Genomic DNA, 13,901 nt, shown 5'->3' on the forward strand with positions numbered 1-13,901 from the left:
TTACAAGACCCCTCAGATCCTTGACCCTCTTTCTTAGCTCTTCAGATCATTCTTGATGGTGTGTGTCTTAGTCTATTCACACTACTATATCAGAGAAATTCATAAACAACAGAAGTTCGTTTCTCACAGATCTGGAGACTGGGAAGTCCAAGATTAAGTAAGTCACCAGCAGATTCGGTATCTGGCGAGACCCTGCTTCCTGGTTCCTGGTGCGTCTTCCTGCAGCGTCCTCACATGGTGGGTCGGACGAGGGATTTCTCTGGGGTCTCTTTCATAAGGGCACTAATCTCACTCACGAGTACTCCCCCCTTAAGACCTGCTCACCTCCCAAAGATCCCCACCTCCTCCTACCATCACAGTGAGGATTAGGCTCACACATGAATCTGGCCAACCATTCAGTCTAGAGCAGCCTGAAAAATACCTTGCCCTTCTTCCCTCCCACCCTGGGCTATCTCAGGCCTTTCTTCCCACATGGCCCAGCCAACCGTCTACTCTATCACCCCCTTGATGGTACTTGGAGAGTTCCCTGAAACATGCCTCTTCCCAGAGCTCCAAATAGGAGTGAGACACAGGTCTCCTTTACTGATCCTCTAACTCAATGTTGTGGATTGTGGGGTCCTAATATTCCTCTGCTCACGTTTAGGGAACTCAAGGTGGGGGGAGAGGGATAGGGAGCTGGGTGCTCCCCATCGTTCCTTGCTCTCCATGGACTCGTCTTCCTAATCAAAGGATCTTTAGTCAACAGAGGTTGGGGAGGAGGGCCTGGGGAAGCGGCAGCAGGTGCCATGTCCGGCCACGTAGATGGCAAGAAGCAGCCCCCAAAGTAGCCCAAGAAGCAGGCCAAGGACACTGATGAGGCAGACGAGGCATTTAAGCAGAAACAGAAAGAGGAGCAGAAGAAAGTCATGAAGCTAAAAGCAAAGGCCACAGGGAAAGACCCCCTGGTTATAGATGGAATTAGGAAATCTGGCGAAAAGTTAGCTGTTCCTTGTGCCTGAGGTCATGGTGCTCCTCAATTCCATTCCTGTTTAAACATCTGGATTCCCTCTCCTCGCATGTGTTGCCACCTATAGTGGGAATGTAGTGTCTTAGATCCTGTTGTACATTTAAGAATAAACTTCTGTAGGGGCGCCTGGGTGGCTCAGTCAGTTGAGTATCCGACTCTCAGTCTCAGCTTCAGTCAGGATCTCAGGGTCATGAGATTGAGCACCGAGCTCAGCAGGGACCTGAGATTCTCTCTCTCCCTATGCCCCTTCCTCAGTGCTCACTCATTCTCTCTTTCCCCCTTTAAAAAAAAATAGAATAATTTAAAAATATATATTTTATTTATTTATTTGCCAGAGAGCGAGCGAGCGAGAGTGAGCACAGGCAGACAGAGTGACAGGCAGAGTCAGAGGGAGAAGCAGGCTCCCTGTGGAGCAAGGAGCCCGATGTGGGACTCGGTCCCAGGACGCTGGGATCATGACCTGAGCTGAAGGCAGCTGCTTAACCAACTGAGCCACCCAGGCGTCCCTTGTTTGTTTTTTTAAAGATTTTATTTAGTTATTTGACAGAGACAGCGAGACAGTGAAAGAGGGAATATAGGGGGAAGTAGGAGAAGCAGGGGTCCTGCCAAGCAGGGAGTCCAATGCGGGGCTCGATCCCAGGACCCCGAGATCAGGACCTGAGTCGAAGGCAGACGCCCAACAACTGAGCCACCCAGTTGCCCCAAGAATAAACTTTGGTAAAACAAAAAGTAAATCAATCATAAAAAAAATAAAAAAAAAAAAAAGAGGTTGGAAGGGTGTGTGGGTGTGTGTACACCTTTATGATGGTGTAGGAATAACAACATTGAACAGGGAAAAGAACATATCCATTAACTATTTGAAATACTAGCCACCACATTTTCTCCCATCGTTTGGATCAGACAAAGCATGGCGTATACCCTGTGCAAACAGCTGGTCCCGGTTCGCCAGCATTTGGAGTGGGAGCATTTGCCACACTAATTTTCACACCATGGTGCAGCGTTCCAGGGGCGTGTACTGCACACTGCTTCACTGAACACCCTTTCTGACCTCCCCTAAATTGCAAATACTTACACAGCACTAACTATAAGCTACACACTATTTTAATTGCTTTGTATTCATTAATTTGTGCCATCTTCATAAAGCCCTCTGAAGTAGATACATTATCCCCATTCTTCAGATGCAGGAACTGAAGTAATGAGAGTTTAAGTAACTTCCCAGAGTCAGACAGCTGGTAACTCAGTGGGGCTAGGGTTGGAACCCGTGCCGTCCGGATTCAGAATCTGCCCTACTGATCACTGCACTATGCCACCATGGGTCCCAAACAACAGTGTTGGCTGAAAATGGGGGAAATCCATGTTCCTAAATATTAAGTGATTTACACTCATAAATATTTTACTGCATTTTAGTGACCAAAAATATCAGAATTTGTAATGCACACTCATTTCCTTAAAAAAGAGCCTTGGGGCACCTGGGTAGAGCAGTGGGGAGAGCATCCGACTCTTGGTTTTGGCTCAGGTCATGATCTCACAGGTCCTGGGATGGAGCCCTGCATCAGGCTCCGTGCTCTGTGGGGAGTCTGCTTGAAGATTCTCTCCCTCTGGCCCTCTCCCCACTCACTCCCTCTTGAAGATTCTCTCCCTCTGGCCCTCTCCCCACTCACACTCTCTCTAAAATAAATAAATAAATCTTAAAAAAATATAGAGCCCTGTTTTCAAAAGCATCATGCAAAAATAAAAATATATGACATGTTTTATTAGGAAATCCTTGGTGATCTGCTAATAGTACTAGGGCTAAATCCCTATCACCAGTTTTATAGGAAAAGCTCTACTAAAAAGATATATCAGCTCTTGTAAGATCTTTCCCCTTTAAATTTCTCTTTCAGCTTGTGCATCTAGAATGTCTCCAGCTCACCAGTGAATAGACTTCATTTCATGAAATGTCTGATGAGTTCTCAACACGAGGTAGCTTCCCACTGAGTACATTAGCCAACTATTGCTCTGTAACAAATTACTCCCAAATTGAGTAGTTTAGAACAAAAAACCATTTTTGTCACCTCACAGTTCCTGTGGGCCTGGAATCTGGGCATGGCTGCTTTGGGGACTCTGGCTCGACATCTCTTACAAGACTGCAGTCAGGGTTTCTGGTGAGACTGTAGTCACTTCCATGTTCTACTGGGACAGATGTTATTGGCTGACCTTAAGTCCTTATGGCTCTTGGCCAGAGATATCAGTTTCTTGAGGTGTAGACCTTTCCACTGGATGGCTCACAAAATGGCGGCTTGCTTCCCTCAAACAAAGGGCTCCAAACATGAGAAAGAGAGAGAGTTCAAAGTCACAGTCTTTTGTAACCTAGTCACTTTTGCCAAACCCTATTTGTTAGAAGTCCCTAGGTCTAGCCTATACTCAAGGAGAGAAGATTAATAAAGACACGACTGCTGGGAGCCATTTTAGCAGTTGCCTGTCAGCCTGGACCACTTTCTGGTCCACCCTGGACCATCCTGTCCATTCCTGCTCTTACCATCATCCTGCCCTTATAAGATGGATTAGGCTATGTGATATGGTCCATCAGTCAACCTGGACCTGATAGTTCATACTTCAAGCACACCCTACATTCTTCCACTAACACAATGGTGTGCTTTAAAAAAAGATGAATACTAATGGAGGTGGGGCCAGGGGTGGGCCTTTCGCAGCAATCATATTGTTCGCATGTGTTCTGGTACTTAGACTCCCAGATCAACAATCCGTAACATTTAGAGGCCTGAAGCTCCTCACCTCAGAATGTGCCTATCGCTTTGGTGGTAAGTCCTTGCAAGCTCTTTGTCCTACCCATGTTCGGCTGAATGTCAGGGAGTTAAGATTAATTATGCAGGGAAAGACTCAAGGTTTCCCAGTCTGTGTTAGGGGCTAGGACACACAGCTGGGTAGAGGAACACAACCACGGGACTGTCAGGCTTGCTGTCCTCCCGAGACTTTGTTCTCCACAGACTTAGGGGCACCTATGGGCACAAGCTCAGCTGTAGGGAGGGCTTAGGAGGACAGGTGATTTGGGCAGAGAAGAAGAAAGGGACTGGACAAGAAAGGTGCTGAAGAGGGCATTCTGCTAACCCCCTGAGGGAGCTTATCAAGTCCTGTCACCCCTCTGGGCTTGAGTTCATCTTCTGTAAGATGACAGGATCGAAGCAGATACTCTCCACTTTTTATGGGTTAATGACTAATAGAAAGAATAAGAAAGAATGAGGTTAGCTGTTGAAAGAGAAAGGGATAAGTCAGTGCTGATTTACTAAGAAGCTACAGAAAACTATGAGACTTAAAAATCACGATTTTTTCGATCTTAACAAAATACCATGTTCTTGTGAAGACTATTATTTTGTAAATACAGAGCTCCTTTTCCTTTTGGAAACAACTACTTATTATTCTTCTCTACAACATTTACCCCCACTACACACACACACACACACACACACACACACACACACACACACGTAATTACCTCAGAAACCACCATGTTCGTGCATCGTGATTCTTTCTGTCTGCAGGTGACTGGGCCTGGGTGGTGTGTTTGTCTAAGCGGGGGCAATCTCAGTCACCACCTGGAGATTTAGATCAGGAAACAGGTGATATCCAGTCTTTCTTAAGAATTTCAGGACAAGGGATGCCTGCGTGGCCCATTTGGTCGAGCTTCTAACTCTTGGTTTCAGTTCAGGTCAAGATCTCAGGGTTGGTGGGATCGAGCCCTGTGTCACGCTCCACATTGAGCATGGGAGTCCTTTGCTGACTCTCCTTCTCCCCCTGCCCCACTCTCTCTTTCTCTCTCTCCCTCAAATATAAATCTTTTAAAAACATGAATTTCAGGACTAAGGGGGTGCCCAGCTGGCTCATTCAATAGAGCATGTGACTTGATCTTGGTCATGAGCTCGAGCCCCATGTTGGGTATGGAGATCACTTAAATAAAAACTTTAAAAAAATACTCAAATCACCATCTAATAAATAGGTATTTCAAATTCCTCTCTTGATACTAACTGCAAGAGAAAAGACACAGTAATATAATCCTAGAAAGGAATAGATAAAAGATTTATAATAAAATGGGTATTAAGTTAATATAAAAGTTGCAGTGAAGTATCCAGGTGAAAGCCTAGGCCTGGTTAAATTGCTCACCATGCGATTGTTACCGACTAGGGTCCTTGGGCTCTCCAAGCAGAAGAAATTTACTGGAAGCCAGACTAGAGGTTTTAGGCTGTTTTTTTGTTTGTTTGTTTGTTTGTTTTTCCCAAAAAAGGCCCCGGAAAAGTTTTCACAGAGAATGAGGTGGGGAAGGAGTGACGTCTAAGCACGTAAGGGCAGGAGAGAGACAGGAAGTTAGGAACGCAGGTGCAGTGGACGGAACACGCTTCCTCTTGCATCTTGTGTCTCATTAGCATGTTCAATCTCCTCCCCTGTCCATGATTTTTAGTGTCATAATGAAGTAAAAGGTCAGCGAAAGGTCAGCTCTGGAGTCCTCCTTGGCACAGACTGGTTTGGTTGGGTCTTTACCAGTCTTTGTAGTTGAGTCTCTCCTTTGCTTGGCATCCTGCTTCCGCGTTCCTGCGAGATATGCTACTCAAGAGGCATAGGGTTTCAGCTCTCAAGGAATGCTGGGCTTCGTGGTCAGTGTTGCAGGGACCCGAGTCCAGTCCCTGTTCTGTCTCAAGACTAGATTTACATATCTGAAAACTAAGTGCTGAACAACGTGGTCACAGCTTCTGTCCTTGGGTCCTTTCTCAAACTTGTATTAGTCATTGCTTTTATCATGTGGAGGCCAGCCCGGGCCAGGTCATGGAGGGCCTTGTGTAGGGGGTTAAGGATTTGTATCTTCACCCTAAGACCATGAGAAGGCCTTAGAGAATTGTATGTAAGTAAGTGACCCAATCCAGTTGACATTTTAGAAAGACTTTGACTGCAGAGTGGGTATCACGTTGGAGGAAAACATGTGGAAAAATGAGAGCAGAGACACCGAGAGAGGAGTCCGGGGTTCTGCCTGTGCAGGTTAATGCCAGGGTGGTGATGGTGGGGGTGGAGAGAAGTGGAAGGACTCAGTCAACACATAGTAGGTAGACTCAGCAGGCACTGGGTGCTAATAAGGGTTGGGGAGTAAAGCGAAACAAGGCATCTAGAACAACTCTCAGATTCCTGGTTTGGACAACTGAGTGAATGGTACAGTCATTTTACAAAAACAGAATTCTGAAGGAGAAGCCAGTTGGGAGGAAGTAAAATGAGCTTAATTTTGGACATGTTCAGTTTTCAGCGCTTTGTAAACATTAAAATCTTGACAAATGAATCAAAGCTTGAGACAAGGATTTGGAGATCTTTAGGGGCATCTGGCTGGCTCAATTGATTGCGCATTTGACTCTTGATCTTGGGATTGTAGTTTCAAGCCCCACCTTGGGTTTAGAGATTACTTAAAAATATACTCTTAAAAATGGGGCACCTGGGTGGCTCAGTGGGTTAGGCCGCTGCCTACAGCTCGGGTCATGTTCTCAGGGTCCTGGGATCGAGTCCCGCATCGGGCTCTCTGCTCAGCGGGGAGCCTGCTTCCCTTCCTCTCTCTGCCTGCCTCTCCGTCTACTTGTGATTTCTCTCTGTCAAATAAATAAATAAAAATTAAAAAAAAATACTCTTAAAAAAAGATTTGGAGATTTTGCATATAGACAGAGGATAAGGATTTGAGGGTCACATGTGTCCACAACGTAATTAAATCCACAGGAATAATTATCACCCAGGAAGAGGGTTAAGAGTGAAGAAACTTGAGGAAGATAGAGGAAACGATGTCTGTGAGGAGACTAAGGAGCAGCCAAAGGGGAAGAAAACTGGGGAAGCATAATAATGTGGAACCCCAGAGAAGGGCTATTTCATGAAGGAAGAACTGGCCCATATCACTGACCACTGAGGGAGTCAAGTCAAGTTATTGACAGTTGCCTTCCTAATGTACATTCTTTCCTTATTCTTGGTTTGTTATGCTTAGTCCTCACTGGTGGACAAGATGAGAACCTAAAAGTCTTCAGTAGCATGGAGTTCATTGGGGCCTTGGTATAATGGATTCAGAAGTTTGGAGTAGACTGAGAAGTGAGTAGAAGGTGGCACAGTGAAAACCTAAGTGAAGATGACTGTCTCAAGGAGTTGGACTGGCTGGTGGAGGGCAGGGCATAGAGGTAGGGGGCATAGGTTGAAGGGGAAATTGGGATCAAGGCATTCAAGTCTAGTAATAAGCTAGAGCATTAAAATACTGATGGGCAGGGTCAGTAGAGACTTAAGAACCAGAAAGATAGAAGTTAATAGAGAGCAAAGGTTCCTGCGCAGATAACAAGTGATGGCAGCCAGGGCACAGGTGTGGGGACTCTATATAAATAGAAGAAGGCCAAGTCTTCCACTGTCATGGGAGGGACAGAGGGAAAATAACAGGAAAAGAGCAATGGGAAGCCAAGGGTGGCAGGAGTAAGAACCAGGAGTTACAAGCTCCCTGAACAATGCTGAATTAGATCCACAGAGCTAGGGAGAATTTTCCTTCCTGTCTTATTAATAAAACTGCCTATTTCATCTCCAGTGATGGCTTTAGTCACAAATACCAAAGCCAATCTTTTATGATAATATAAAAGATCAGAGACCAAATAGTCTAAATATATCTCCTCCTGCATCAGCTTCTTTAACATGTACTGACTGGGTTAAAATGAAACAGTGGAGTGACAATGCCTAGGCACATCACTTCTGTATCCTATAGGATCCCTCTAATCAAAATAGCCTTAACTACCAGCAGCCAGAATGAAAAGAGAGGGTTCATAAAGAAACTCACATGGATATCCACATGGAATAGAATGAAGTTGGACCTTTACCTCACACCATATACAAAAATTAACTCAAATGAATGAAAGTTCTAAATTATAAGAACTAACATTGTATAAGTATAGTAAGAAAACATAGGGGTAAATCATTGTAACCTTGGATTTGGCAATGGATTCTTATATGTGATATTCGGAGAACAAGCAACCAAAGAATAAAAAACAAATCAGGGTCACCAAAATGGCTCAGTCAATTAAGTATCTGATTCTTGATTTCAGCTCAGGTCTTGACCTCACAGTCATGAATTCAAGCCCCATGTTGGGCTTTACGCTGGGTGTGGTGCCTACTTTTAAAAAATAAATAAATAAATTGGACTTCATCGAAATTAAACTTTTGTGCTGCAAGGACAATCAAAAAGGTGAAAAAACAAGCCACAGAATGGGGAAAAGTATTTGTAAATCATATATCTGATAAGGAACTTATATCTAGAATATTTATAGAATCCTTGACTCAAAAAGACCATACAATTAAAAAAAGGATCCCAACAGACATTTCTCTGACCACAAGCAAGACAGACAAATTGCCAAAAAGCCCATGAAAAGATGTTCAACACCATCAGGGAAATGCAAATGAAAAATAAAATGAATGCCACCTCATCCCTACTAGGATGGCTAAAGTAAAAAGTCAGGTAATAACCAGTGCTAGCAAGATGTGGAGAAACTGGAACCCTCATACATTGCTGATGAGAATATAAAACGGTGCCGTCACCTTGGAACAGTCTGGTGGTTCCTCAAGAAGTTAAACAAAGAGCTCCTATTTGACCCAGACATTCCATTCTGAGATTCATACTCAAGAGAAAGAACACATGTCTACACAAAAACTTGCATACAAAGGTTTGTGACAGCATTATTCATACTAGCTAAAAGGTGGAAATGACCCAGTTGTGCAGACCGATGAATGGATAAGCCAAATGTGGTATATCCATACGAGGTTATTATTATTAAGCCAACAAAGGAATGAAATTTTGATACAGGCTACAGTGTGGATAAGCCTTGAAGACATTATGCTAAGTGGAAGAAATCCATCGCAGAAGACCACTTATGTGATTCCATTTATATGAAATGTCCAGAATAAGCAAATATAAAGAGACAGATTTATTAGCTTGGGGAGCAGGGGGGTTGAGGAGTGAGAGCTAAAGGGTATGGATTTCTTTTTGAAGTAATGAAAATGTTCTATAATTGATTGTGGTGATCGCTGTGTGACTGTGAATATATTAAAAGCTACTGAATTGTACACCTTAAAGGGATGAATTGTAAAGTATGTGAATTAGAGCTCAATAAAGTTGTTACCAGAAAAAAGAAAGAAACTTGCAATTGTAAGGCAGATTCGTATCATGCAGTGTGTTGTCTTTGCAAGTCACAAATATCCTCAACCACCTGGTCTAAGTAGAGGGGTACCCCAAAATGTGGGCCCTTGGGACACAGCCACAGAACTGTATCTGTGAACTGAGCCGCCATCACGTCAGGCCGGAATTCATGTGCCTAAGTTGCCTTTTGTCTTGACAACTTGGCTCCTGTTTGCCTGAGTCAGTCCAGGATAAGTTCTCCTTGTGCCTCCAACACACTGAGCACTTATTCCCTGTGCTATGTTATTGCGAGGAAAACCAACAAGTTTTGAATATGCTCACACAGAACTATACTTCAAACTGGTTATGCAAAGGCAGGAAATGGTATGTGTTACATTACGTTTTTCTCACCACCTACTACAAACAGAAGCTGTTTAATTTCTTGGCTTTTAACTTTTTTTTTTTTTAAATCACAAAACATTTCTTTCTTGAATTCTTGCTGTTCTTTCCCCTTGCTCTGTAGCTTGGAGGATTTGGGGGCTGTGTCGCTTGCTTGAGAATGCTACTGCACTCGGAAGGGCTGTCAGGGATTCTTGGAATCGGATGATGAATACAGAGGTACTCTATGAGTTGAAACACTGTGATTTTTAAAATAATTTGATTTGATTAAATAAAAATTTCGACTTTACAGTAAGGATTGAATCACATAATCACCGAGTTAATTCTACTGTTTCCTGTGAGGCCAGGGAGACAGTGCAGGTCAGATCTTTAACAACTGTGGGAACCCGGGTCCTGTCACCAGAAGCTCTGAGGCAGGATAAACTCGACTTCCTGGCAGAAATAGGAAGGGCTTTTAGAAGTGTCCACAGGGTTGAGAATATAGAAAATGGTGCTCCTTCATAAAGAAGGGAGGCACAGGTAGTCCCACACTTGGAATTTGGGGGAGAAATCAGGGACTTTTTATGGTGGGGATGCTTTCTGAGCGGCTATTATGTAAGAATGCACTGAACTCTACCACCTGATCTAGAGAAATTTCCATAAGACAATGTTGAGGGACGAGTTACGTTATAACCAACATCCCCGCACTCCATTGCTATGGTCTCTCAGAGGGTACTTGGCAGGGTTGCGCCGGTTGCCATAGTGACAACGTGTTCATTCAGATACTCTGTGTCCTGTCGCTTTCCTGTCCTACTTCCCCACTCCCTCTGTGCTGCCCAGGACCACTCAATTTTTTGTCTCAGAGTTGGTCACGGGGGAATGCAAACTAGGGCCCAGGCTAGGAGCCCCTGCGTGGCAGCCATGATGGACCAAAGGCCAGAGCAGGCTTCCCATACCCTACGACTCCTGTACTACTGCAAATGAGGGAGGAGTCTCCTCGATTTAACTATGGTTGGTTATCTGGGAAGTCTAACTACAGAGTTGCATTTTCAGTCTGGCGGAACGTCATGAGTTGACCCGTCAGTCTGGTTATACAGAGCAACTGTGATGCTCTCCAGGTACTGAGAGCCAAATACCATCTCTCACCTAAACCTTCAAACACACACACTATTGCTCTTTCTGGCTTAAGTTGTTGCAACCCAGAGTTCTCAGGGATGCAGCCATGAAAACTGCCCAAGCCAAAAAAACCACATGGTTGCTCCAGGAAGATTCACTGGCATCAAGAGAAGGGACTGCAAGTGGAGGAGGTAATTTGTAATAATGATCCAGGCAACAGAGAATGACCCAGAGGGACAATGGAAATGGAAAAGGGGGACTCAAGGCCGGGGAACATGAAAATTCCAAATCCTTCCCCGAGTTCCATTATATCCTGGTGACCAGGTAATTTGTTAAAAATAGGGTTTGTCTTCTCCCATAAAGGACCAATACATGGAATATATGTGGAATTTCATATACATATTGTTTATAATTACTTCTTGAACAATTAAAAAAATTTCCCAATATTTATTATGTTTCAAATACAGTAAAGTTTAAGGAATTCTGTGACTACCCATAGCCTCACGTACCCAGCTTTAGCTCATCTCACTGGTATTTTACTCTACTTTATCACACAACAACCATGTCCATCCCTCTACTCATCCATTAACCCATCTTACTGCTTTTGCCATTCAAAGTCAGCAGCAGACAACAGTACGTGCGTCTCTCTAAATAATTTGGTGGCAGTATCATTTTTTTTTTTTGTGGCAGTATCATTAACTAGAGGTCAAGATTTGCTTAGGTTTTTTCTTGCAATGAAAATTCAAACACGATTAAACACAACTACATTTTTGCATATTCTACATTTTTGCATATTTGCAATTGTACATATTCCCAACTCTTATCAAGTTCCCGAATGTTGCAACCACCTAGATAGAACTAGACGGTATGATGCTAAGTGAAGTAAGTCCAAGAAAGACAAATACTACAGGATTTCACTTACACGTGGAATCAAAAACAAATGAAGGAACAAGAAAACAGACTCTTATTAAATACGGAGAACTGGAGGTTGCCAGAAGGGAGGTGGGTGGGGGATAGGCAAAATTAAGGGGATTAAACAGTACAAACTTCCAGTTGTAAGAGAAGTCACTGAGATGAAGAGTACCAACATAGGAAATAGTCAATAATATTAAAAGGACGTTGTATGGTAATAGTGAAGACACCAACTTAGGGAGCAACCAGCAATTCACAGAACTGTAAAACCAGTATGTTGTACACCTGAAACGAATACAGCATTGTAGGCCAGTCACCCTTCAAGGAAAAAAAAAAAAAAAGATCTAGAATGCAACCTTCATTTCCCAGAGGCCCCCTTCCCAGGCTGTCCTGGCCCCACACCTGCCCGCCAGGGGATAGGCTGTGTTCAGCTCTCCTTGGAGAGACTGCAGTAGCGTTCCGAGCCCGGTCCTCGGGGGCGGTCTGAGGGAGAAAATGTACTCCATCTGCATTCCTGCCCGACCCAAGACTGGCACACACTGCACCCTTTCAGGGCCGGGGATAGGCACCACATTCACCGGCCCCAAAGCTCCGTGAAATGATCATTTGAAAAGTCCTCCATTCTGGATTTTGGGCTTGGGGGTGGTGATGCGTGGGAGGGAGTGGAAAGTAAGCCACATGACCTTTTATAAAAGTAATACTTAGATCTAAAAAAAAAAAAAAAAAAAAAAAAAAAGCTAACTGCTTTACAAAGACTGGACTAGCTAGCCAAACTGGAAACTTTTCTCAAGGGAAGGCCAAAAAAGCTTACTGTGTGTCTTTCCAGCTGATCATACACTTCATATCCTTTAATTACTCGAGGCAGACAATGTAATAGAAGGATTAAAAAGAACGAACCTGGGCCTGAACCATAAAATTGGCTGAGATGTCTGTGTTTTTAAGACACAAAAGCACCACTCCAACAAATGATTCTCCTCTGCAATTGATAGATGGTATTTAAAATGGTATTTCCCCATGGCTAGCCTGCTTACCAACATACACAGCCCTCCTTACACTGGAATCCACACCACGAACAGGATTTCCCCCACCTACTTCCATCCTAATATTCTTTTTTTTTTTTTAAAGATTTTTTATTTATTAATTTGACAGAGAGAAATCACAAGTAGATGGAGAGGCAGCCAGAGAGAGAGAGAGGGAAGCAGGTTCCCTGCTGAGCAGAGAGCCCGATGCGGGACTCGATCCCAGGACCCTGAAATCATGACCTGAGCCGAAGGCAGCGGCTTAACCCACTGAGCCACCCAGGCGCCCCCCATCCTAATATTCTTAAGGGCAGTATGTGGTGCTGGGACGCTGTTGAAAGGGCACGTGTGGAAGGCCATGGTCACTGCAGACTGTCCCTGCGATGGTGCGGGGTAAAGGGTCCTGTCCGGCCCCGCTGTCCTGCCCCGCGGCTGGCTTCAGAAACACTCTAGAGCCCCAGGTGGGGCATACTGGCACAGCACACACGGCTGAGGAGACTTTCCCTCCGTGGAGCAACTCTGGCCACAGCATAGGAGGGGGTCAGAAAAGAGGCTACAGTGCAGCTCCCTCTGCCCCCCGGTTCCCTTCCAGCACAGGAGGGGCCATGAAGGCACAGGAGCCAGGAGCCTGTTCTCAGCAGGAGCCCCTGCCCAATCCCGTTTCCACACCAGATGAAGTATGTCCCATTTGTTACCTGCCCCCCACATAAGTCCTCCCACTGCCCTCAACTGGAAACCAAGGAACAAGCAAAATCAGGAGAGAGAGAATGCCAAGTCCACCTAAAGTCCAAGAGCTGTTAAAGAAATGTGGAAAACAGGACTGAAATCTGCTCATCTATAGGGTCCTAACTACTACTCTGGAACTTAATAGTGAAGACCCATAAAAAGAATGCATTAGCAATGGGGGCTTATTAAGTTCCAGTGATATTTCAGAGCTGGCTTGGTGACAAGGAGCTAGGCCCGGCTAGACATAATAGGAGGTGAGCAGAGGAGGGGGAACATCTTCTCTCGTCCCTGAATGGAGGAGGGATGCACATAGGAGAGGTCAAGGAAATGGAACTCTCCCAACAAACACAAGTGATAGGTCTCAATCTAGTATGCGCTAAACTGAACAAATGAGAAAAAAATTCTACCATCACACACCATCTCTTTCTGCCAGCTCATTCCTCCTCTCTGGAAGGAAAAACAAAGCCTTTTCTCTCTCACAGTTTAGCTGACCTTAAGATCTCTTCCAGCAATAAAACAGACTTCTCATATTATATGCCCTCAAAAGCAAAGAGGCAGCAATATTTTATTTCACATATTTAAAAAGCCC

The sequence above is a fragment of the Mustela nigripes genome, chromosome 12 (genome assembly GCF_022355385.1).
Source record: "Mustela nigripes isolate SB6536 chromosome 12, MUSNIG.SB6536, whole genome shotgun sequence".
In the NCBI taxonomy this organism is placed as follows: domain Eukaryota; kingdom Metazoa; phylum Chordata; class Mammalia; order Carnivora; family Mustelidae; genus Mustela; species Mustela nigripes.